Source organism: Hemitrygon akajei, unplaced genomic scaffold (genome assembly GCF_048418815.1).
Source record: "Hemitrygon akajei unplaced genomic scaffold, sHemAka1.3 Scf000088, whole genome shotgun sequence".
Lineage (NCBI taxonomy): Eukaryota > Metazoa > Chordata > Chondrichthyes > Myliobatiformes > Dasyatidae > Hemitrygon > Hemitrygon akajei.
Window position 1 is genome coordinate 919,213 of NW_027331974.1, and position 25,850 is coordinate 945,062.

A 25,850-nucleotide genomic window follows, 5' to 3' on the forward strand; every position below is an offset into this window, starting at 1 on the left:
TGGAGCCAGGCGAGGGGGATGGTAAGTGAGTGGGAGGGTGAAGTGAGAAGCTGAGAGGTGATAGGTGGAGCCAGGCGAGGGGGAGGGTAAGTGAGTGGGAGGGTGAAGTGGGCTGGGAGGTGATAGGTGGAGCCAGGCGAGGGGGAGGGTAAGTGAGTGGGAGGTAAGTGAGAAGATGGGAGGTGATAGGTGGAGCCAGGCGAGGGGGAAGGTAAGTGAGTGGGAGGGTGAAGTGAGAAGCTGGGAGGTGATAGGTGGAGCCAGGGGAGGGGGAGGTAAGTGAGTGGGAGGGTGAAGTGAGAAGCTGGGAGGTGATAGGTGGAGTCAGGCGAGAGGGAAGGTAAGTGAGTGGGAGGGTGAAGTGAGAAGCTGGGAGGTGATAGGTCGAGCCAGGCGAGGGGGAAGGTAAATGAGTGGGAGGGTGAAGTGAGAAGCTGGGAGGTGATAGGTGGAGCCAGGTGAGGGGGAGGGTAAGTGAGTGGGAGGGTGAAGTGAGAAGCTGGGAGGTGATAGGTGGAGCCAGGTGAGGGGGAAGGGTAAGTGAGTGGGAGGGTGAAGTGAGAAGCTGGGAGGTGATAGGTGGAGCCAGGCGAGGGGGAAGGTAAGTGAGTGGGAGGGTGAAGTGAGAAGCTGGGAGGTGATAGGTGGAGCCAGGCGAGGGGGAGGGTAAGTGAGTGGGAGGGTGAAGTGAGAAGCTGGGAGGTGATAGGTGGAGCCAGGCGAGGGGGAGGGTAAGTGAGTGGGAGAGTGAAGTGAGAAGCTGGGAGGTGATAGGTGGAGACTGGCGAGGGGGAGGGTAAGTGAGTGGGAGGGTGAAGTGAGAAGCTGGGAGGTGATAGGTGGAGACAGGCGAGGGGGAGGGTAAGTGAGTGGGAGGGTGAAGTGAGAAGCTGGGAGGTGATAGGTGGAGCCAGGCGAGGGGGAAGGTAAGTGAGTGGGAGGGTGAAGTGAGAAGCTGGGAGGTGATAGGTGGAGCCAGGCGAGGGGGAGGGTAAGTGAGTGGGAGGGTGAAGTGAGAAGCTGGGAGGTGATAGGTGGAGCCAGGCGAGGGGGAAGGTAAGTGAGTAGGAGGGTGAAGTGAGAAGCTGGGAGGTGATAGGTGGAGCCAGGCGAGGGGGAGGGTAAGTGAGCGGGAGGGTGAAGTGAGAACCTGGGAGGTGATAGGTGGAGCCAGGCGAGGGGGAGGGTAAGTGAGTGGGAGGGTGAAGTGAGAAGCTGGGAGGTGATAGGTGGAGCCAGGCGAGTGGGAAGGTAAGTGAGTGGGAGGGTGAAGTGAGAGGCTGGGAGGTGATAGGTGGAGCCAGGCGAGGGTGAAGGTAAGTGAGTGGGAGGGTGAAGTGAGAAGCTGGGAGGTGATAGGTGGAGCCAGGCGAGGGGGAGGGTAAGTGAGTGGGAGGGTGAAGTGAGAAGCTGGGAGGTGATAGGTGGAGCCAGGCGAGGGTGAAGGTAAGTGAGTGGGAGGGTGAAGTGAGAAGCTGGGAGGTGATAGGTGGAGCCAGGCGAGGGGGGAGGGTAAGTGAGTGGGAGGGTGAAGTGAGAAGCTGGGAGGTGATAGGTGGAGCCAGGCGAGGGGGAAGGTAAGTGAGTGGGAGGGTGAAGTGAGAATCTGGGAGGTGATAGGTGGAGCCAGGCGAGGGGGAAGGTGAGTGAATGGGAGTGTGAAGTGAGAAGCTGGGAGGTGATAGGTGGAGTCAGGCGAGGGGGAGGGTAAGTGAGTGGGAGGGTGAAGTGAGAAGCTGGGAGGTGATAGGTGGAGCCAGGCGAGGGGGAATGTAAGTGAGTGGGAGGGTGAAGTGAGAAGCTGGGAGGTGATAGGTGGAGTCAGGCGAGGGGGGAGGGTAAGTGAGTTGGAGGGTGAAATGAGAAGCTGGGAGGTGATAGGTGGAGTCAGGCGAGGGGGGAGGGTAAGTGAGTTGGAGGGTGAAATGAGAAGCTGGGAGGTGATAGGTGGAGCCAGGCGAGGGGGAAGGTGTGAGTGGGAGGATGAAGTGAGAAGCTGGGATGTGATAGGTGGAGCCAGGCGAGGGGGAAGGTAAGTGGGTGGGAGGGTGATGTGAGAAGCTGGGAGGTGATAGGTGGAGCCAGGGGAGGGGGAGGTAAGTGAGTGGGAGGGTGAAGTGAGAAGCTGGGAGGTGATAGGTGGAGCCAGGGGAGGGGGAGGTAAGTGAGTGGGAGGGTGAAGTGAGAAGCTGGGAGGTGATAGGTGGAGTCAGGCGAGAGGGAAGGTAAGTGAGTGGGAGGGTGAAGTGAGAAGCTGGGAGGTGATAGGTGGAGCCAGGTGAGGGGGAGGGTAAGTGAGTGGGAGGGTGAAGTGAGAAGCTGGGAGGTGATAGGTGGAGTCAGGCGAGGGGGAGGTTAAGTGAGTGGGAGGGTGAAGTGAGAAGCTGGGAGGTGATAGGTGGAGCCAGGTGAGGGGGAAGGGTAAGTGAGTGGGAGGGTGAAGTGAGAAGCTGGGAGGTGATAGGTGGAGCCAGGCGAGGGGGAAGGTAAGTGAGTGGGAGGGTGAAGTGAGAAGCTGGGAGGTGATAGGTGGAGCCAGGCGAGGGGGAGGGTAAGTGAGTGGGAGGGTGAAGTGAGAAGCTGGGAGGTGATAGGTGGAGCCAGGCGAAGGGGAGGGTAAGTGAGTGGGAGAGTGAAGTGAGAAGCTGGGAGGTGATAGGTGGAGTCAGGCGAGGGGAAGGTGAGTGAGTGGGAGGGTGAAGTGAGAAGCTGGGAGGTGATAGGTGGAGTCAGGCGAGGGGGAGGGTAAGTGAGTGGGAGAGTGAAGTGAGAAGCTGGGAGGTGATAGGTGGAGTCAGGCGAGGGGAAGGTAAGTGAGTGGGAGGGTGAAGTGAGAAGCTGGGAGGTGATAGGTGGAGACAGGCGAGGGGGAGGGTAAGTGAGTGGGAGGGTGAAGTGAGAAGCTGGGAGGTGATAGGTGGAGACAGGCGAGGGGGAGGGTAAGTGAGTGGGAGGGTGAAGTGAGAAGCTGGGAGGTGATAGGTGGAGCCAGGCGAGGGGGAGGGTAAGTGAGTGGGAGGGTGAAGTGAGAAGCTGGGACGTGATAGGTGGAGCCAGGTGATGGGGAGGGTAAGTGAGTGGGAGTGTGAAGTGAGAAGCTGGGAGGTGATAGGTGGAGCCAGGCGAGGGGGAGGTAAGTGAGTGGGAGGGTGAAGTGAGAAGCTGGGAGGTGATAGGTGGAGCCAGGCGAGTGGGAAGGTAAGTGAGTGGGAGGGTGAAGTGAGAGGCTGGGAGGTGATAGGTGGAGCCAGGCGAGGGTGAAGGTAAGTGAGTGGGAGGGTGAAGTGAGAAGCTGGGAGGTGATAGGTGGAGCCAGGCGAGGGGGAGGGTAAGTGAGTGGGAGGGTGAAGTGAGAAGCTGGGAGGTGATAGGTGGAGCCAGGCGAGGAGGTGGGTAAGTGAGTGGGAGGGTGAAGTGAGAAGCTGGGAGATGATAGGTGGAGCCAGGCGAGGGGGAAGGTGAGTGAGTGGGAGGGTGAAGTGTGAAGCTGGGAGGTGATAGGTGGAGCCAGGTGAGGGGGAATGTAAGTGAGTGGGAGGGTGAAGTGAGAAGCTGTGAGGTGATAGGTGGAGCCAGGTGAGGGGGAATGTAAGTGAGTGGGAGAGTGAAGTGAGAAGCTGTGAGGTGATAGGTGGAGCCAGGCGAGGGGGAAGGTAAGTGAGTGGGAGGGTGAAGTGTGAAGCTGGGAGGTGATAGGTGGAGCCAGGCGAGGGGGAAGGTAAGTGAGTGGGAGGGTGAAGTGAGAATCTGGGAGGTGATAGGTGGAGCCAGGCGAGGGGGAAGGTGAGTGAATGGGAGTGTGAAGTGAGAAGCTGGGAGGTGATAGGTGGAGTCAGGCGAGGGGGAGGGTAAGTGAGTGGGAGGGTGAAGTGAGAAGCTGGGAGGTGATAGGTGGAGCCAGGCGAGGGGGAAGGTGAGTGAGTGGGAGAGTGAAGTGAGAAGCTGGGAGGTGATAGGTGGAGCCAGGCGAGGGGGAAGGTGAGTGAGTGGGAGAGTGAAGTGAGAAGCTGGGAGGTGATAGGTGGAGTCAGGCGAGGGGGAGGGTAAGTGAGTGGGAGGGTGAAGTGAGAAGCTGGGAGGTGATAGGTGGAGCCAGGCGAGGGGGAATGTAAGTGAGTGGGAGGGTGAAGTGAGAAGCTGGGAGGTGATAGGTGGAGTCAGGCGAGGGGGGAGGGTAAGTGAGTTGGAGGGTGAAATGAGAAGCTGGGAGGTGATAGGTGGAGCCAGGCGAGGGGGAAGGTGTGAGTGGGAGGATGAAGTGTGAAGCTGGGAGGTGATAGGTGGAGCCAGGCGAGGGGGGAGGTAAGTGAGTGGGAGGGTGAAGTGAGAAGCTGGGAGGTGATAGGTAGAGCCAGGCGAGGGGGAAGGTAAGTGAGTGGGAGGGTGAAGTGAGAAGCTGGGAGGTGATAGGTGGAGCCAGGCGAGGGGGAGGGTAAGTGAGGGGTAGGGTGAAGTGAGAAGCTGGGAGGTGATAGGTGGAGCCAGGCGAGGGGGGAAGGTAAGTGAGTGGGAGGGTGAAGTGTGAAGCTGGGAGGTGATAGGTGGAGTCAGGCGAGGGGGAAGGTAAGTGAGTGGGAGGGTGAAGTGTGAAGCTGGGAGGTGATAGGTGGAGCCAGGCGAGGGGGGAAGGTAAGTGAGTGGGAGGGTGAAGTGTGAAGCTGGGAGGTGATAGGTGGAGCCAGGCGAGGGGGAAGGTGTGAGTGGGAGGATGAAGTGTGAAGCTGGGAGGTGATAGGTGGAGCCAGGCGAGGGGGAGGGTAAGTGAGTGGGAGAGTGAAGTGAGAAGCTGGGAGGTGATAGGTGGAGTCAGGCGAGGGGGAAGGTAAGTGAGTGGGAGGGTGAAGTGAGAAGCTGGGAGGTGATAGGTGGAGCCAGGCGAGGGGGTGGGTATGTGAGTGGGAGGGTGAAGTGAGAAGCTGGGAGGTGATAGGTGGAGCCAGGCGGGGGGGAGGTGAGTGAGTTGGAGGGTGAAGTGAGAAGCTGGGAGTTGATAGGTGGAACCAGGTGAGGGGGAAGGTAAGTGAGTGGGAGGGTGAAGTGAGAAGCTGGGAGGTGATAGGTGGAGCCAGGCGAGGGGGAAGGTAAGTGAGTGGGAGGGTGAAGTGAGAAGCTGAGAGGTGATAGGTGGAGCCAGGCGAGGGGGAAGGTAAGTGAGTGGGAGGGTGAAGTGAGAAGCTGGGAGGTGATAGGTGGAGCCAGGCGAGGGGGAAGGTGAGTGAGTGGGAGGGTGGTGAGAAGCTGGGAGGTGATAGGTGGAGCCAGGCGACGGGGAAGGTAAGTGAGTGGGAGGGTGAAGTGAGAAGCTGGGAGATGATAGGTGGAGCCAGGCGAGGGGGAAGGTAAGTGAGTGGGAGGGTGAAGTGAGAAGCTGGGAGGTGATAGGTGGAGCCAGGCGAGGGGGAGGGTAAGTGAGTGGGAGGGTAAAGTGAGAAGCTGGGAGGTGATAGGTGGAGCCAGGCGAGGGGGAAGGTAAGTGAGTGGGAGGGTAAAGTGAGAAGCTGGGAGGTGATAGGTGGAAAAGGTAAAGGGCTGAAAAGACCCGAGACGTTGGCTCTTTATTTCTCTCCATAGATGCTGCCTGACCTGCTGAGTTCCCCAGTATCTTGTGTGTCCGATACACAGCCCAGTGCAGAATGTTTTGTCAGGGGTTTATCCCACTCCCTAATTCATGCTTCGGGTTTTATTCGATTCCTGTCTACAAAACACTCAATTCCCTGGAGGTCCCACTGTCCCAGGAAATCCCCCTGTACCCATAGTGATCACATGCTCCATCTCTACATGATGGTAACCCCAGAAGAGGGACAGGCATTCAGCTCGGGCAGTGCCCTTGACTGCCTGGACCCACGAATGGCCATCTTGGCCAGGTCCAGGAACAAGCCCACCAGTTATTCTCTGAGTGACCCAACCCCCTCCGTACTGGGTGACCATATATCAGGAGCACAGGGCTGAAGTACAACCAAAACGTGAGCAGCAGCCCCTTCAGATACTCAAACAGGGGCTGCAACCTCTCACACTTCATATAAACATTGTACACTGACTCCTCCCGGCCTCACAAAGGACAGGTGAACCGGGTGTCTGTGAAACTGCTCCAAAATCTATTGCACGGCACAGGGGAAAAGTTCACTCAACTTCACTCGCCCCATCATTGGAATGTTCCCACAACCTATGGACTCATTTTCAAGGACTCTTCATCTCATGATCTTGATATTTATTGCCTATTTATTTATCATTATTATTTATTTTTGTATTTGCACAGTTTGTTGTCTTCTGCACTCTGGTTGAATGGCCTAACTGGTCGGTCTGTCATTGATTCTGTTGTGGTTATTATTCTATAGATTTATTGAGTATGCCCACAAGAAAATGAATCTCAGGGTTGTATATGGTGACATATCTGTACTTTGATAATAAATTTACTCTGAACTTTGAAATGCACCTTATGCTAAATGTCAATCTTCTGGAATATGTTTTATAATTTGTTAATTTATTTGTGGTAATATTACTTGATGTGTTGTTGTGTGTTATATGCACTGTGTTGTACTGTGTTCTGCACCTTACTCCAGAAGAACGTTGATTTGTTTGGTGGTGTAGGTTTATATAGTTAAATGACGATAACCTTGAACTTGAGAGTCCATTTGTTCAGTGACAGGAGATTTGCACAGATGAATGAGTGACTGGGGAGATGGTGCAGGGGACAGGGTTTCAAGTTCTTGCATCACTGAAACCTTTACTGGGGAAGGGGTGACCTGTACAAGTGGGACAGGCTGCACCTGAACTATAGGGGAACCAATATCTTGGCCGAAACGTTCACCAATGCTACTCAGGAGAGTTTAATCTAGTTTAGCAAGGAAATGGGAAACTGGAACATCAGGTGAGTAAGGGAAGGTAGATGTCAGGGAACGTATTGAAATTACAGGTATGATGGGTGGGATAGTTTGAAGAATTTATGTTTTAATGCTGGGGTATTATAGGTAAAGGTGATGAACTCTGAGCATGGATCAAGTACGTGGAACTACGATGTTGTGGCCACTACTGAAACTTGGTTGAGAGAGGGGCAGGAATGGGTGATTAATGAACCAGCTTTTCGAAGTTTTAGAAAAGATCGAACTAAAAGAGGTGGTGGAGTGGGGTGTTGGTGGAGTTGCTTTACTAAACAGGGACAGTGTCACAGCTGCACTCAGGGGAGACATCATGGAGGGGTCAGACCCTGAGTCCATTTGCGTAGAACTCAGGAATAGGAAGGGTACAATCACACTGACGGGATTGTACGACAGAACCCCCAGTAGCCACCGGAACATTGAGGAACAGATTTGTAATTAGATCAAGGAAATGTATAAAAATAATCGTGTTGTTGTCTTTGGGGATTTCAATTTCCGGAGTATGAATTGGGACCACCTTAGTGCAAGGGGGTGAGAAGGAAAATAATTTGTTAAGGATCAGGAAAGTTTCTTAAATGAATGTGTGTATGGTCCATGGAGAGGAGGGGCTGTACTGGACATGGTGTTGGGTAATGATCCTGGCCAGGTGACTGACCTTTCAGTGAGTGAACAGTTAGGGAACAGTGACCACAACTCCTTAACTGTCAGGATAGCGATAGATAAGGATCGGTATGGTCCTTGCGGGAGAGATTTAAGTTGGGCCAGGGCAAACTACAACAGTATGAGGCAGGATCATCTGGCAAGTCCACATCAGACTTGTGGAGGGTGTTTAATGATCAACTGCACTGAGTACAGGATAGGTTTGTTCCCATTAGAAGGAAGGACAGGGATAGAAAGATATGAGAACGTTGGCTGTCCAGAGAGGTGATGAATTTTGTCAAGAAGAAAAAGGACAAGTATGTAAAGCTTCAGGTTAGGTTCGAACGAAGCACATCAGGAGTATAAAGAAGTCAGAAGAGAACTAAAGAGCAGAATTAGGAAAGCCAGGAGGATCAATGAAAAGTCCTTGGCAAGTAGAATCACCGGTGAGATCCCAGAGGTCTGGCGAGTGGCGAATGTATCTCTGTTTACTGAGGGGACAAGGGAAAATCCTGGGAAATATAGACTGGTGAGTCTCACATCAGATATAGGGAAATAGTTCGAGAAAATTCTTCGGGATAGGACAGATGAGCATTAGGGAGAGCCAGTGTGTCTCTGTGAGGGGCAGGTTGTGTCTTACCAACTTGATTGGGTTTTTTGACAATGTGATGAGAGAGATTTATGAGGGTAGGACAGTGGATGTGGTCTACGTGGATTTTAGTAATTCGTGTGCCAAAATCCCTCATGGGAGGCTAATCGAGAAGATTAAGATGCAAAGGGTCCAGGGCAAATTTGCTGTTTGGGTTCAGAACTGGCTTCAGCAAAGGAGATAGAGGGTGGAGGTTGAAGGGATTCGAGCTAGAGGACTGTAATTAGTGGAATTTTGCAGGGATCTATATTGGGACCTCTGCTGTTTGAGATGTCTAAATGACCTGATGAAAATCTGGATAGGTGGGTGAGTAAGTTTGCAGATGATACCAAGATCGGTGAAGTTGTTGATCATGTGGAAGACTGACAAAGAATACAATGTGATACAGATCAGGTGCAGGTATGGGCTATGAGATGGCAGGCAGAGCTTAATCCAGATAAATGTGAGCTGTTGCACCTCGGTTGGGCAGATGAAAGAAGACAGTACACTGTTAAGGGCAAGAACTTTAAGAGTGTTGCTCAGCAGGAATCTTGTGATCGATGTTCATAGCTCCTTGAAAGTAACTACATAGATTGATAAGGTAATATACCAAATCTCCTCAAATTCCTAATGAGATTAGCTGCTGGCGTGACTTCTTCGTGATTAGGTCAATGTGTGGGGCCCAGAACAGATCTTCAGAGATGTTGATGGCTTCTCTCCACTGGCTACCTCCCAACCCGTTCCACATTATTGACATCCACTGACCAATTCACATTTGTGAAATGTTACTTTGTGTCTGTGATAATGAAACGTCCTTTGTTCTTTCATGAAATATTAACCCGTGGGGTGGTTCTATTGGAATTGATACAGTTGCAACATCAATAGACAGTTATTCAGAAGATGCTGTACAGGAATGTGTAAATCAGGCCAGCAGTCCAATGATTGATGGTGCCCAGGGAGTGTTGTACAATCGATGGTCAAGATGGTGTCCAATTACAATACTCTCCACAGTACATCTATAGAAATCTGCTGTGTCTTCAGTCATAATTTGTTATTATTACCTAATTATTATTAGATTACTTAAGCAGAAATTATTAGAATATTGGAATTACTGTGGCATGGAGAAGTAGAAACAGACACTGTTTACCCTTCTTGCTGCCTCAGTAAAGCAGCCAGCGTAATCAAAAACCCAACCCCGGACATTCTCTCATCTCCCCCTCCCATCGGGCAGTAGATACAAAAGTCTGAAAGCACGTCCCACCAGGCTCAAAGACAGCTTCTACCCCCACTGTCATCAGACTCTTGAACAGACATCTTGTACGATAAGAGGATCTGTCCTGACCAGCACATAAGTGCCATTAGAACAAGGTTATGGCAGCTCCTCTACTTCATGAGAAGTTTGCACAGATTCAGTCTGTCACCAAAAACATTGACCCACTTCTATAGATATGTGGTGGAGAGTATTTCTGACTGGTTACACCATGGCCTGGTCTGGAAACACCAATGACCAAGATCAGAAAAGTAGTGGATGCAGCCCAGTCCATCCCAGGAAAAGCCCTCCCCACCATTAAACACATCTACAAGCAGCATCCATCATCAAGGACCCCACCATCCAGTCCATGCTCTCTTCTCACTGCTGCCATCGGGAAGGAGCCTTAGCTCCCACAATACCCTTCAAACCATCAGACTCCTGAACCAGTGTAGGTAACTTCAGTTCCTGTCTGTGAGTTTCTTAAATGCCCCTAATATATCTGACTCTACCACCACACTGACAGGACATTCCATGCACCCACCACTCTAGGTTTAAAAAAAATTAGCTTTGAAAATTATGACCCCTAGTATTAGCCACTTACACCCTGGAAAAATGTCTCTGTTCGATTGCTGCCTCTTCCCATCTTGTCAAGTCACCTCTCATCCTTGTCTGCTCCAATGATAAAAGCCTGAGCACACTCTCTAAAGCTTCCTATCTTTCCTGTATCCATCCAACCCAGTCTGTCCTGCCACATATGGGGAGTTCAAAAACATTGTAAAATCTGTGGTGGGGAGGAGGGAATGGGGAAGAGTGAAGGAGACTGGAGGGGTAGGAGGGGAAAGACTGAGGTGGAGGGAAGACCATGGGGAGAGGAAGGAAAATGGGGAGCAGGCAGCAGAGGAAGGGAAAGTGGAGGGAGACTGGAGATTGGGGATGGGATTGAGGTCTGGAGTCTGGGATGAAGTGAGGTGACTAGGGCGGGGGGGGGAACTGATGCTGAGAGGGAGCCATGGAAAGGGGTGTGCTTCTGGGAAACTTTCTGGAAGTTTCCCTCTGAGCCACACACTGTTCTGACTTGGAAATACATTGCTATTCCTTCAGCATCTCTGGGTCAAAACCCTGGAACTCGTGAAATCAATGTGGGTGTCCCCACACATCAAGGACTGCAGCAGTGAAAGAAGTCAGCTCATCACCACCACCACCTTCTCAAGGGCACCTCTGGTGGGACAGTTAAACACTCGCCAAACCACTGAAACTCTCGTCCCTTTTGATGAAAAAATAACAAAATTATTGCTGCTTAGGGGTTGCTGAGGGTGGAAGTGCAGATGAGGGTTGTGGCTGGCAGAGAAAGAGGATGGGGAACATGAGCTGTACATTAACACTGAACATCGTTCTGTCCCTCAGTCACAGACTCTGCACTCGGTGATCCGTGTGTAACCCACACCGTCCTGGATCAGCCCTGGAGGAGCACGGATTGTTCCAACGCTGAGTGTACCGGTGGACAATGGAAGGGTGATAACATTCTTGCTTTGGGATGGTACAGATTTCACAGGTAAAGTGAGGAGATAATCACTGAGAAACTGGACACAGAAGGGGAATGTAAAGAGGGGTGTGTGAATGGGAAATGCAGGGAGACCGGGATCATCAGTGACTACACTGAGATGGGGAGTAAATACAGGGAGAGGGGAGATCCCACATTCACGGTGTAGAGAGAAGGGGAGGTACTACAGAGAGGGAATTCCTAGGATTGTGGGGGTGTTATTGACCAGAGACAGGGTACGGACAGGGTGAGTGTAATTTCCCATGTCTGTCTGAGTGAATAAACTCCCTCAGATCAGCGACTGACTCTCTGATTGTTGTTTCAGTTCCGGAGGATGGAAGATTCCCGAGACGGTCGTTCCACAGGGTTGCTGCTGTGAGAAGAAATCAGGCTGGTTAAACGGTAGGGTCAGAGCGTGGCTCAGTTATTTCCAGAGAGGGTCTGACTGATGACAGATCCCTTCACGTACAAATACAAACACAGATCTCAAACTCCCTGAGAGGGCCTCCCACAGTTACCCAGATCACACTCCAGCCCTGGATCCTCGTGGAGTCCGGTGGAGGAGTTCCAGCTTCCTGGATTTTCCCAGGAGTTAGTCTGTGGTTCATGGATTCAGAGCTGGTGAATTCTCTGAATGTCGGTGAAATTTTTACAGTGGCTGAGTCTGGGCTTTGCATTTGAACCCAAAGTGAGGAACATCAGGGGTGGGGCTTCACCAGCTGTCAGTCACATCAGGGGTGGGGCTTCACCAGATGTCAGTCACATCAGGGTCTGGGCTTCTCATTCTGTCAATCATACTGTGTCAGGGCCTCACCTGGTGTCAGTTACAACATGAGAGGCATTTTTGTTACCAGACTAAACCCCTGGGACTCTCAGACCAGGTGCTGTAGGGAGGGTGGGGTGTGGAGTGTGAAGACAGCACATCACTGCTGACTGATTTACAGTGGGTCCTGATTCACATTCCCCGCTGTACTGTGGGACCGGGTACATTTTACAGTGTTTATAAATCTCATTCCAGGTTCCCATCCCAACGTGGGAGAGGGGGAGGTGACCAGGACCATCTGCTTCAGCAAGGATGAAAAACCCTGTAAGGAGAAACAGGAGATCAGGGTGAAAAACTGCTCCGGTTACTTTGTGTATTGGCTGGAGCCTACAACCGAGAAAGATGCTGTGTACTGTACAGGTGGGTCACGTTCCCCAGTGACACTAGAGTATGGGGGGGGGGGGGGGCGGTGGCTGAGGGAAAGTGTGAAAATCTAATGTTTCTGACTCTACCACCCCTGGTGGGGAATTTCAGTCGCTCACATCTCCCTGTGTGAGGAACCTGTCTCCGAATCAGGTTTAATATCACTGACTTATGTCATGGAACATGTTAACTTTACGGCAGCAGTACATTGCAATACATGATAAATAGATATAGAGAAAACAAACTGAGTTACATCAAGCATAGATATGACTATTAAATAGTTAAGTAAATAAGAAGTGCAAATGAACAGAAATGAGAAAAGTAGTGAGGTTGTGTTCATGGGTTCAATGTCCATTTAGGAATCGGATGGCAGAGGGGAAGAGCTGTTCCTGAATCACTAGGTGTGTGCCTTCAGGCTTCTGTACCTCCTACCTGAAGGTAACCGTGTGAAGAGAGCTTGTCCTGGGTGGTGGGGATCCTTAATGATGGATGTCACCTTCCTAAGGCATCCCTCCTTGAAGATTTCTCAGATACACGGAGACTAGTTACCCTTGATGGTAAATTTTACAAGTTTTTGCAACTCATTTCAATCTTGTCCAATCGCACCGTCCCCACAGACCAGATGGTGATGCAGCCAATCAGAATGCTCCACTTGCGGGGGGGGGGGGAGGGGGAGGGACGCCACTGAGCAGTTTCTATTAAAGTCAGGCAAGCCATCCTCGGAGAGTGAAAACAGAATTCTCCTCAGATGCTGGGTTAAAGGCTAAGGAGGAAATGGAAAGAGTTAATGAGGGGAACACTTGACCGCCTTCACAGAGAAATGGACGAAAGGTTCACTCGTTTGCACAACACTGACGCCAAGTTTGGGTTCCTTCTCAATGTCGAGCGATTGTGTTACGGCGCCAACAGTAACGACCTGAAGAAGAAGTGTGAAAATCTGGGTGAATTGTACAGCTCTGATGTTGATGGACAGCAGCTATATGAAGATATTTTGGGTTGCAGAATGTTGCTATCAAGGTTTGTCAACATGAAAATGTCAAGATCTGAAGAGCTTCCTGAATTTATTGTTCAGTATGGAAAGGAGAGCGTCTACCCCAATCTTCACATTGCTATTCAGATAATGCTAACCATCACAGTTTCCATTGCCAGCTGTGAGAGATCATTCAGCAAGTTAAAACTAATACTTCCATGTTTGAGAGCCTCCATGGGTCAGGGCAGACTCTGTGATCTTGCTCTGCTGAGTGAAGAAACTGAATAAACTGACTTTGATCACATCATAGAGCAATTTGCATCAGTGAAAGCAAGGAAGGTGCAGTTATAATTTTCATGTAGGGCCATGATTTGTTAATTAACGAGCTTGACTTGTACTTTTGAGCTGATATTATGGTAAAGTTATCTAAAAGATGGGTGTCAGATGTTTGGACAGGGGTACTGTTATGATACCAGCCCCCTCCTTTGTGAGAATTGCAAGAGCCCTAGTGAAAGGGGGGTCAATGACCCGAGAGAGAGAGAGCAAGAGAGAGAGAGAGACATGCCGAATGGACACAGGAAATGGAAAGAGAGCGACGTGCTGGATACCGCATTCCACTGGGACAAAAGCTGGCGACTGTGGTCATTGTCTAAATGGAGACACCCTTTGTGAATTGAGACCTGTACTACGTGGAAGCCCTCGGGCAAAGTGGGCTGGTTGAGAGAGAGATTGCATCACCTGCAACCTGATTGACACCTGCGATCCCGTGAAGAAGTATAAAGAAGGGTCTGAGGGAGGACGACCCTCAGACGCACCAAGGAGACACCAAGAAGCACGATACCGCTTCCCGTGGGAACGGGAAGCCATTTTGAAGGAAGCCACGTGCGTTAAATTCCGAATGCGGAGTTTGTGGCTAGAACCAACGGAAAACCGCTTTTATTTAACACCAGGGAAGCCAAATCCTCTGAGGCTGAGGATTTGATTCATAAAGACAACGGGCAAGTGTTCTCTTTTCCTAACAATCTCTCTCTCTCTCTCCAACACGTGAAACCAAAAGGGAAAAGCCTGCAGACTTCAGAGTGATTCTTTATATTTCCAATTGGACTCAGTATTATACCCTAGACAACGAAAGAGCTTATTTCTTAGTGATTATTAATGTACCTGCGTTTTAGATTGAGTATTGACGACGCATGTTATCTGAATGTTTGTATTAACCTTAATTTTTGTGCCCCTTTATTAATAAAACTTTTGAAAATAGTACCATTGGACTTCAACTGAAGGGGTACAATTTCAGTGCTTGCTCTAGGCGCTACTTTCTGTAGATACGCCCCTGCCTTCAGTTGTGTTGTGTTGGGCCGCTGCAGGGTGTGATGCTCTACAGTGGGCCTCTGTGAGACAGGTAGTGGTGGCTGTTGCTCCCATCAGGTCCACTTCATGGAGCCACCCTGCTGGGGAGCCACGACTTCAGCTCAGAGGTAGAGTGTTGCCCCCGGGACATCCAGACGGACCCCCAGTGGGTCAGCAGGTCCAGGACAATGATGCAGGACTCAGGGATGTAGGCAAGCCACACCGCGTGCTCCACTGTGTTTATCCCCATTCCGATGCGCAGTCACCTCTTCCCTCTCATCACCGCATAGTCGCTGGTGACCGTAACCAGCTGGATCACGTCATTATCCACCCAGGCGGGGATGGGTGGGCCGTGTTGGGGAGGATACTGGGACAGATGAGAGAGACCCCATGTCCACCAACGCACGGCATCTGATGTCCTACATCACACAGTCCACGTATAAGCCTTGCTCTTCACCCTCTCGGCGAGGTGACAACGGAGGGGTTCTGCTGGAGGTCTTGTCCATGTTGGGGAGGATACTGGAACGGATGAATAACCTCGTGTCCACCAACACACGGCATCTGATGCCCTCCATCAGGCTGTCCACGTATAAGCCTTGCTCTTCACCCAAACGGCCCACCCGGAGAGGTGAGAACGGAGGGGTTCTGCTGGAGGTCTTGGGCAGTGTCGACCGCTCGGCGATTCCCGATGGCAGCGCTGGGCTGTGGCGTGGTGCCAGTGTGGTGCAGACCTGGGCCAGATGGCCTACCTCACTGCATCGGTAGCAGAGATCGATTTGTGGCCCTTGGCAGGGCTGGTGCAGCACTGATCGGACCTGTCTCACGGCGGTGATCAGGCGTTCTCCCATCCAGTGCCGTCTGCTGCACAGTTCTTCCCTCATTGCTTCCTCCTGTGGCCTCCACTCGAAACGCAGCTCCAGTGCGCTATGAGGGCCCTGTAGTCTCACTGTTAGCCCGACGTTCGGTCGAGGAGGGCCCATGGTATCCCCCCTCCCTCCAGTTCCAGGGTACAGAAAACCACTGTCTCAGTGGGGCTCCACACATTGAGCCATGTGGCAAGTTTGACTTGCACCAGGAAAGGCTCCAGGCAGCAGGTACTGTCGTATCCGGGAGCTTCAGGGTGGACCTTGTGGAGGGAATCGTTGAAGCCCTTTGGTCTGCCAAGGTGCCCATCCTCCCACGGCCATGGGGTCTTGGGTTTCCCCAGTGTGGGTCGTGATGGAGGGGGCTGATGCGCTCTGCATGTCCCCCGGGTTATGGAGCCTGGGTACGTTTAACCCATCGGGGCTCCCTGGGAAGGCACGATGCTCGGTTCCCAGATGCTTCCTCCAGATCTTCTGGAGCCAGGCCCAGAATGCAGTGGAGGCAAACTGCACGGTACCTCGAGTTACTCCCCAGGTCTGAAGCCAGTCTATCCGATGTTGTAGCTCTTCAATCTGATTGTCAATTTCACATCCGACTCCTGACACCAATGTGGTGAGCATTTGGCCCATAATGACAGATGAAGAAGCTCATTTAACTTGGCCACCATTTTATTGTGATAAACACAACAGACTGGGCACCATGACCCAGAGAGAGAACCCAACCAGTCTGATACAGACGGGGGAGGTGACTATCACAGTTAGGGTGACCCACAAATACACAAGTGAATAACTATAACCCAAGCTGAAATGTAACAGTAAATGAACTGGAACTTCCCACCACAAAAGCATTTTAACACAAGAGCAATAAGACAATTAACAGCATTGATCATTAGAAAAGCAGGGGCAGGCTGTTGACCACACACCCCCACGTATGTAGGTTTATATATATGTGTGTGTGTATTTCATACCTGTATATTATATTTATATTTCAATAGTTCTGTTTATAATCAGAGAATGTACACAATATACAACCTGATTCTGACTCTGAACAGAAGAGACCTGATGTCACTGAAGACGGGAATGGCTGGATGTGGTGTGTGGGTGAGAAGGGAGGAGATGGGAATTTAGGGAGAGTGGTGTGGACTGTGCTTTAGGAGAGGAGAATGTAGGGGATGAGCGGTTTGATTTGTTAGACCCGTGATGTTTATTGGGTTCTCACGGAGACAGGCCTGTCATTATCTGCAGCCAGTTTCATCCAGACCAATTATTCAATGTATTTTTTTAATCTCTCTACCGTCCCCACCCACTCTGGCAAACTGTGTAAATAAAATATTAAATAATACTGAGCTGATGAGTTGTAGATTCCTTGAAAGTGAGTCTGTAGGTTGTGGAATCAGTTCAGAGTTGATGTGAGTGAAGTTATCCACGCCGGTCAGGAGTCTGATGGTTGTGGGGTGATAAATGTTCCTGAAGCTGGTGGTGTGGGACGTCCTGCTGGAAATATTACCACTGATCAGGGTGAATATAACTAGAGGACATCGATTTATGGTCAGTGGTCAGAGATTCAGGATCAGAATCAGGTTTATTATCTTTAATGTATCTTGTGAAATTCGTTGTTTTATTGGCAGCAGTACAGTGCAAGACATAAAAAATATTCCTGTTGGTTCCAATATATTCCTTTTTATTCCAAAATAAATAGTGCAAAAAGAGGAATAGTGAGGTCGTGTTCATGAATTCATGGATCGTTCAGAAATCTGCTGTTGGAGGGGAAGAAGCTGTTCCTAAGACGTTGAGTTTGTGTCTTCAGTTTCCTGTACCCCCTCCCTGATGGTAGCAATCAGAGGAGGGTGTGTCCTGGTTGGTGAGAGTCCTTAATGATGATGCCACTGTCTTGGGGCATCGTCTTTCAGAGGCGATTCCTGCAGGGAGACCGGACATCACTTAGTGGGTCCTGATATCGGAGAGGATGCTGGCGGATTGAATCAGAATCAGGTTTATCATCACTGGCATGTGTTGTGAAATTTGTTAGCAGCAGTTCAATGTAATACATAATATAGAAGAAGAAAAATAAATAAATTTACAGTATATATATATATGGAATAGATTAAAATTGTGCAAAAACAGAAATAATTGTATTTAAAAAAGTGACATAGTGTTCACGGGTTCAATGTCCATTTAGGAATTGGATGGCAGAGAGGAAGAAGCTGTTCCTGAATCGCTGAGTGTGTGCCTTCAGGCTTCTGTGCCTCCTACCTGATGGTAACAGTGAGAAAAGGGCATGTCCTGAATGTTGGAGGTCCTTAATAATGGACGCTACCTTTCTGAGACACCGCTCCTTGAAGCTGTCCTGGGTACTTTGTAGTCTAGTACCCAAGATGGAGCCGACTAAATTTACCACTCTCTGCAGCGTCTTCCGGTCCTGTGCAGTAGCCCCTCCCCCCCCCATACCAGACAGTGATGCAGCCTGTCAGAATGCTCTCCATGGTACATCTATAGAAGTTTCTCAGTGATTTTGTTGACATATCAATTCTCTTGAAACTCCTAATGAAGTATAGTCGCTGTCCTGCCTTCTTTATAACTGCATCGATATGTTGGGACCAGGTTAGGTCCTCAGTGATCTTGACACCTAGGAACTTGAAACTGCTCACTCTCTCCACTTCTGATCCCTCTATGAGGATTGGTATGTGTTCCTTCATCTTACCCTTCCTGAACTCCACAATCGGCTCTTTCATCTGACTGACGTTGAGTGCCATGTTGTTGCTGTGATACCGCTCCACTAGTCGGCATGTCTCACTCCTGTACGCCCTCTCGTTTCCCTCTGGGATTCCACCAACAATGGTTGTAGCTTCAGAGTACTCTAGATGTTAATGATGTGAGTGAGTGAGTGAGTGAGTGCTGGCTCTGGGCGTCAAGGGGCACTAGGAGGGTTAGGGTATTAGATCTCGTGTCCATCAGGGTCTCTCAGTCTCTCGCTGTGTGATGTTGAACTTCTCATAGACCAATTCAGCTGTTGGATGTGCGTCGTCACGGGCTGTCAATGAGTGTTCAGTTATTTCTTCCCTCCTGTCTGTGTGAAATTTCTGCTATGTCCAAGATTACTCACAGTCGGTGTGCATTGTTGTGGTGAAGAATGAGCCTCTTTGTCTGAGGTGGTCCATGGGGCTGGGTAAGACAAGGATAGAAACCCAGGGATGTAGTGAGAGAGAGATTTGCTGGGAAAGTGGTTATCAACCTGATCTGAGTTGGAATTGGAGGGATGTGCGTTTACTGACTGACGACCGGCAGCAGGGTTACCCATGAAGTTCATGGGGCAAAGATCACAGAATACGGCTGTACCTCTGGAGCGTTGGAGAATGAGGGAACCCCCTCCAATTCGCCTACTGGCACAACCAATCAGCAATTGACGCAATAGCCACAGCTCTACACACCGTCCTTACACATCTGGAGAAGAAAGATGCTTATGTGAGAATGCTGTTCTTGGACTACAGTTCAGCATTCAACACCATAATTCCATCCAAGCTTGACAAGAAGCTCGGAGACCTTGGCCTTCACCCTGCCTTGTGTAGCTGGATTCTGGACTTCCTGTCAGGTTGCCGGCAGGTGGTAAGAGTGGGCTCCCTCACCTCTGTCCCTCTGACCCTCAAAACAGGTGCTCCTCAGGGCTGTGTCCTTTACTCTCTGCATACCCATGACTGTGTCACCATCCACAACTCCAATCTGCTAATTAAATTTGCTGACGACACTGCATTGATTGGCCTTATCACAAATAATAATGAGGCAGCCTAAAGAGAGGAAGTCATCACCCTGACACAGTGGTGTCAAGAAAACAACCTCTCCCTCAATGTTGTAAAAACGAGAGAGCTGTTTGTGGATTACAGGAGGAATGGAGACCAGCTAACCCCATTTGACATCAATGGATCTGGGGTTCAGAGGGTGAACAGCTTTAAATTCCTTAGCATAAACATCGAGGATCTCACATGATCTGTACATAGTGGCTGTGTAGTGAAAAAGGCACAACAGCACCTCTTTCACCTCAGATGGTTGAAGAAGTTTGGTATGGGCCCCCAAATCCTAAGGGGCTCAATTGAGAGCATCCTGACTGGCTGCATCACTGCCTGGTATGGGAACTGTACTTCCCTCAATCGCAGGACTCTGCAGAGAGTGGTGTGGATAGCCCAGTACATCTGTAGATGTGAACTTCCCTCTATTCAGGACATTTACAGTGACAGGTGTGTAAAAAGGACCCGAAGGATCATTTGGGACCCGAGTCACCCCAACCACAAACTGTTCCAGCTGCTACCATCCGGGAAACGGTACCACAGCATAAAAGCCAGGACCAACAGGCTCCGGGACAGCTTCTTCCACCAGGCCATCAGACTGATTAATTTACACTATTTTAACTGTCTTGTTGTACATACTATTTACTACTACTATTTATCACAAATTACTATAAATTACACATTGCACATTTAGATGGAGACGTGACATAAAGATTTGTACTCCTCATGTATGTGAAGATTGTAAGAAATAAAGTCAATTCAGTTTCATTCAAATCACTGAGGGTGGTGCGAGTGTGGAACAAGCTGCTGACAGATGTGGTGGATGTGGGTTTGATTTCAACATCAAAGAGAAGTTTGGGTGAATACATGGATGGGAGGGGAATGGACGGCTCTGTTCTGGGTGCAGATTGATGGGACGATGCAGAATATTGGTTCAGCATGGACTAGATGGGCCAAAAGGCCTGTTTCTATGCTACAGTGCTCTATGACAACTCTATGAATGAGCAGGTAGTGGTGGCTGGGAGGCGGAGAGGGAGGGAGTGTGAGGGGAAGAGGAGGGAACAGGGATGGGGGGTTACTGAAGGAAGACTAGAGGGTGGGGATGGGGGAGAGGTCTGTGGTGTGTGATGAACAGAGAGCATGGGAGGGGAAGATAAGTGGAATCAGATTCAGAATTAGGTTTAATATCACCGGTATATGTTGTGAAATTTGTTGTTTTGTGACATGTAAAACATTGAGGTAGTGTTCATGGGTTCCTTGTCAATTCAGAGTTTCTGAGATGTTGAGTGTGTGTCTCTAGTCTCCAGTTACTCCTCCCTGATGGTAACACTGCGGAGAGGGCATGTCCTGGGTGATGGGGTACGTAATGATGGACGCTGCCTTTTTGAAGCATCGCCTATTGAAGGTGTCCTGGATGCTGGGGAGGCTCGAGCCCATGATGGAAATGGCTGAGTTTACAACTTTCTGCAGCTTTTCCCAATCCTGTGCAGTGACCCCTCCGTCTCAGACAGTGAGGAACTAGTTAGAATGCTTTCACCTGTGATCCCTCCATGAGGTCTGGTGTGTGTTCCCTCGACTTACCCTTCCCGAGGTCCACAATCACTTCTTTGGTCTTCCTGATGTTGAGTGAATGGTTGTTGCTGCATCACCACTCCACCAGCTGATACGTCTTGTTCCTGTACGGCTCATCACCACACAGCTCGCTGTGTCTATCCTCACTGTCGTGGGTCTGGGGGAATAGAGCAGTGGGCTGACCACGTATCACTGAGGTGAGCCAGTGTTGGTCGTCAGTGAGGAGGAGATGTAATTTCCAATCCACACAGACTGGTCACCCAGTGAGGGAATCGAGGATCAGTTGCAGATGGAGATACAGACACCCAGATTTCAGAGCTTTTGATTAGAACTGCGGGTTTGATTGTGTTGCCTAAAGCTCAGCATTCAATAAACAGAGGTAGTAATTACTGTTACCCAGGTTATCCATGGCTGAGCGGAGAGACGGTGAGATTGAATCTGTTGATGACCTGTTGTGGCGATTGGCAAATTGGAGTGGTCCAGGTCCTTGCTGAGGCAGGAGTTGATTGTGGCCATGAGTAATTATGTGGACAGAAGAAGACGGGAAAACACTCAGGAGAGACGTAAGGAGAGAGTGGTGGATGCTGAAGTGGGAGGAATGGGGCAAGTGAAGGGAGAGTGATGACTGTGTGAGGTGTTATGTACCCCTAGGGTTAATATTTTCTGTCCACTATCACTTTAAAATGTCGGGAGAATGAGACTGGCTTTTGGATACTTTTTGAGCTGTTACAGAGAGAGAAGGACGAAGCCTGCCTTGAGATGGTGTTTAAACAAACTCTAAAGCTTGTTTTGAATATACGAGGACACTGACTGCTTGTGAGTTCTTACAGAGAGAGAGCAACGAGCAGCTCGTGGGTCTCCATGGTGACTGGGGGCGGTGTTATTTGATGGACAGCTGGTGTTCAGCATGGTGAAATAAATAGAGGGTCCACTGATAGACCTACAGACACATGGTTTTGGACACTGGATGAGCCTTATTGTGCCCACAGAAAGGTGGGTTTTTGGAGGATTGATCGAGAGAATCAGTCAGTGGCTCTCGCAGTGGGAAAAGGTGTGACGGGTGGGAAGTTATCAGTGTGTCCGACCCTTGAATGGGTTGATAACTTTGCCAAAGCAGACAGTCTCCTTTTTGTTGTCACATTCGGTGACTTTAAAGGAAGAGAAGAGGGGAGAGGAAGGTTTGAAACCTAGTGACAAAGAGGTCACTGTTTGGACTCTCCTCTGTAGCCCGTAAGGGTGAGTTTGAGTTCCATTTGAATACGAAGGTGTGACTGTCACATAGTTAATCCACAGGAGTGGGTTCTCTGGTGAGGGGGAACCTTTGTGATTACCACTTGTGTGTTTACCCTTGTTTGGGTGTGGTAGTTCACTGAAGAAAGGCACCCGTGTGTCAAATCACTGTAGGAGTTATTTCGTATGTCGTGGAACTGGATAAGTGGCTATCACAGTTGTGTGTTTGAGGTAATGTTGTGGAATCTACCTGAGTGTGATAATCCTGGCCTGGGTTGGTAGTTTTACCACTTGAAGACGGTACCTCAGTGATAAGCAACTGTTGGTGATAATCCATACGTGGATTCTGTTTGAGTGTCCTGTGGCCACTACTTTGGGATGACCCGTAGCTGAACTCGGGTGTGGAACCACTTGTGTTGAAAGGAGATACGCTGAAGATCACTGTCGGGTTGAGCGTCAAGCCTCATATAAACAAGAAAGCCTGCTAAATATACGCCATCACGACGGTGTCCCAGTGACTCTGTTTGGAGTTCAGGGCTTTCTTCTTCCTTCTTCTTGACTGAGAGTAGTGACTGGTCACAGACATGAACGAGGGAGAGTTGATGAGAGAGCTCCTTTTCAAATTGTTGTCCCAGTGGCTACCCATTTCAATTTAACTCCCCATTCCCATTCCCACGTGTCTGTCCAAGGACTCCTGCACTCACCTGATGAGGCCAGAATCAGGATGGAGGGGTAACACCTCACATTCCTTCTGGGTAGCCTCCATCCTGACGACATGAACATTGATTTCTGTAATTTCCGGTAATTTCTACCCCTTACCAGTTCTCTCTATTTCCATCCCCGCTCTGGCTCCCCACTTGGTCCTTCTCTTCTCCTCACCTGTCCATCATCTCCCTCTGGTCCCCACTCCTCCAATCCTCCACCCTTGTCTCTCAAAACCTTCTCCTTACATCCCCCTCACTCAGTATTCACTCTGTCTGCATCACTCTCATCAGTCCCCCCCTTCCCTCCCACTAGTTGGAGTGTCACACTCACTGATCTCTCTGCCCAACTGTCCTTACACAGTCATCACTCTCTATTCACTCGCCTCATTCCTCCCACTCCAGCATCCCACCTCTCTCTCCAGCCCCCTCTCCTGTGTGTTTTCACCCATTTCCTTCTGTCCACGTACTGAATTATTCAAATGTCACTCCAGTTGTTTCTATGTCTCATCAGTCACCGTGCAACTCCTCACAGTCATTCCTCCCTTACTCTCTGTGACCATCCTCCCCTTTCATAAACATCATCCTCCCCTCCCTCCTGTGCCTCTCTCAGTCACTCCACCCCTCTCTGTTCATTCCTCCCACCCCACTCTCTCCAACCCCAAACAGAGCCTCATCCCTCATGTCACACCAAACCCAACCCAACAGACAAGAAAGAGCAACCACTGACTCCATCATTTACACCCCTACCCACAATGCACTGTACATCCGGTAGGTGAACTGGTCCATGGGAGGTTCAACCTCACAGAGTGACAGAGACTGAATGAACACAGATGATCGTGTAAACCAGCACTTCAGTCTCCAGACAGTGTTCGATGGTGAAGATGGTGTCTAGGGAGTGTTATACAACAGATGGTCAAGATGGTGCCTGGGGAGTGTTGTACAATAGATGGTCAAGATGGTGTCTGGGGAGTGTTGTACAATAGTTGGTCAAGATGGTGTCTGGAGAGTGTTGTACAATAGATGGACAAGATGGTGTCTGGGGAGTGTTCTACAATAGATGGTCAAGATGGTGTCTGGGGAGTGTTGTACAATAGATGGACAAGATGGTGTCTGGAGAGTGTTGTACAATAGATGGACAAGATGGTGTCTGGGGAGTGTTGTACAATAGATGGTCAAGATGGTGTCTGGGGAGTGTTGTACAATAGATGGACAAGATGGTGTCTGGAGAGTGTTGTACAATAGATGGACAAGATGGTGTCTGGGGAGTGGTGTACAATAGATGGTCAAGATGGTGTCTGGGGAGTGTTGTACAGTAGATGGTCAAGATGGTGTCTGGGAAGTGTTGTACAATAGATGGTCAAGATGGTGTCTGGGGAGTGTTGTACAATAGATGGTCCAAATGGTGTCTGGGAAGTGTTGTACAATAGATGGTCAATATGGTGTCTGGGAATTGTTGTACAATAGACGGTCAAGATGGTGTCTGGGGAGTGTTGTACAATAGATGGACAAGATGGTGTCTGGAGAGTGTTGTACAATAGATGGTCAAGATGGTGTCTGGGGAGTGTTGTACAATTGATGGACAAGATGGTGTCTGGAGTGTGTTGTACAATAGATGGACAAGATGGTGTCATGGGAGTGTTGTACAATAGATGGTCAAGATGGTGTCTGGGGAGTGTTGTACAATAGATGGACAAGATGGTGTCTGGGGTGTGTTGTACAATCGATGGTCAAGATGGTGCCCAGCTGAGCTCTCCATCAAGATCGTGCCTCAGGTTTAGTTGTTTTTATAAGTTTGTAGAGATGGTATTGGGGACAGAGTGGGAAGTTAGTCATCAGGTTACAGTTTAAGGAGAGGGATGTGGAGGATTTTGAGGTTAGGGCTCCACTCCATTTTCGAAGGGACATCAGGAGACCAGGGCTTTTGAAGATGTCCTCATTGGTGGGACAGCCAGTGACCATGATGGAGCTGGTTGAGTTTACAATCTTGAGTTTACAAGCTATTTTCAATCTTGTGCTTTGGCATCTCCATATCAGACGGTGATGCAACCAGTTACAATGCTCTCAATAGAAATCTGCTTTATCTTCAGTTATAATTTATTATTATAAACTGATTATTATTATTAGATCATTAAAACACATTATTAGAATATTAGAATTACTATGGCAAGAAGTACAGACAGACATTGTTTACCCTTCTTGCTGCCTCAGTAAAGCAGCCAGCGTAATCAAAGACCCCACCCCAGGCATTCTCTCATCTCCCCCTCCCATCGGGCAGTAGATACAAAAGTCTGAAAGCACGTACCACCAGGCTCAAGGACAGCTTTTACCCCCACTGTCATCAGACTCTTGAACAGACATCTTGTACGATAAGAGGATCTGTTCTGGGACCAGTATGTAAGTGTCATTACAAAGAAGGCATGGCAGCTCCTCTACTTTCTGAGAAGTTTGCACAGATTCAGTCTGTCACCTAAAGCTTTGACCAACTTCTGTAGATGTGTGGTGGAGAGTATTTCTGATGGGTTGCATGACAGCCTGATATGGAAACAACAATGACCAAGATCAGAAAAGTAGTGAATACAGCCCAGTCTATCACAGGAAAAACCCTCCCCACCATTAAACACATCTACAAGCAGCATCCATCATCAAGGACCCCACCATCCAGTCCATGCTGTCTTCTCACTGCTGCCATCGGGAAGGAGGTACAGGAGCCTTAGCTCCCACACTACCCCTCAAACCATCAGGCTCCTGAACCAGTGTGGATAATGTCAATATTTATCTCAGTGTTTCTTAAAAACCCCAAATATATCTGAATCTACCACCACCCCTGGCAGGACGTCCATGCACCCACCACTCTCTGTGTGTTTAAAAAAAAGAAAAAAACTTAGCTTTGAAAATTATGGCCCCTGGTATTAGCCACATCCATCCTGGGAAATAAATAGCTGGCTGTCCATTCGATCCATTCCTCTTCCCATCCTTTACACCTTTATCAAGTCCCCTCTCATCCTCCTTCACTCCAGTGATAAAAGCCTGAGCACACTCTCGAAAGCTTCCACATCCTTCCCATAATGAGGTGAGCAGAACCACCCAACCCAGTCTGCCCTGACACACATGGGGAGCAGGGAAACATTGTAAAGGCCACGGTGGGGAGGAAGGGAATGGGGAAGAGTGAAGGCGAGTGGAGGGGTAGGAGGGGAAAGACGGGTGGAGGGAAGACCATGGGAAGAGGAAGGAGAGTAGGGAGGGGGGCATCAGGAGAGGGAAAAGT

The 25,850-nt window shown here is 49.7% G+C and overlaps 1 protein-coding gene and 1 long non-coding RNA gene across 2 annotated transcripts in view; both read left to right on the plus strand.

Annotated features, from left to right (window-relative positions):
* The window catches only part of LOC140722753 (uncharacterized), a 499,534-nt gene that overhangs the window by 419,023 nt on the left and 54,661 nt on the right, over positions 1 to 25,850 (plus strand). The gene's annotated exons all lie outside the window — the stretch shown is intronic.
* Positions 10,832 to 12,087, plus strand: LOC140722756 (uncharacterized). Its single transcript, XR_012097737.1, has 3 exons — positions 10,832 to 10,946; positions 11,260 to 11,336; positions 11,953 to 12,087. It is a non-coding gene; the product is annotated as an uncharacterized lncRNA (long non-coding RNA).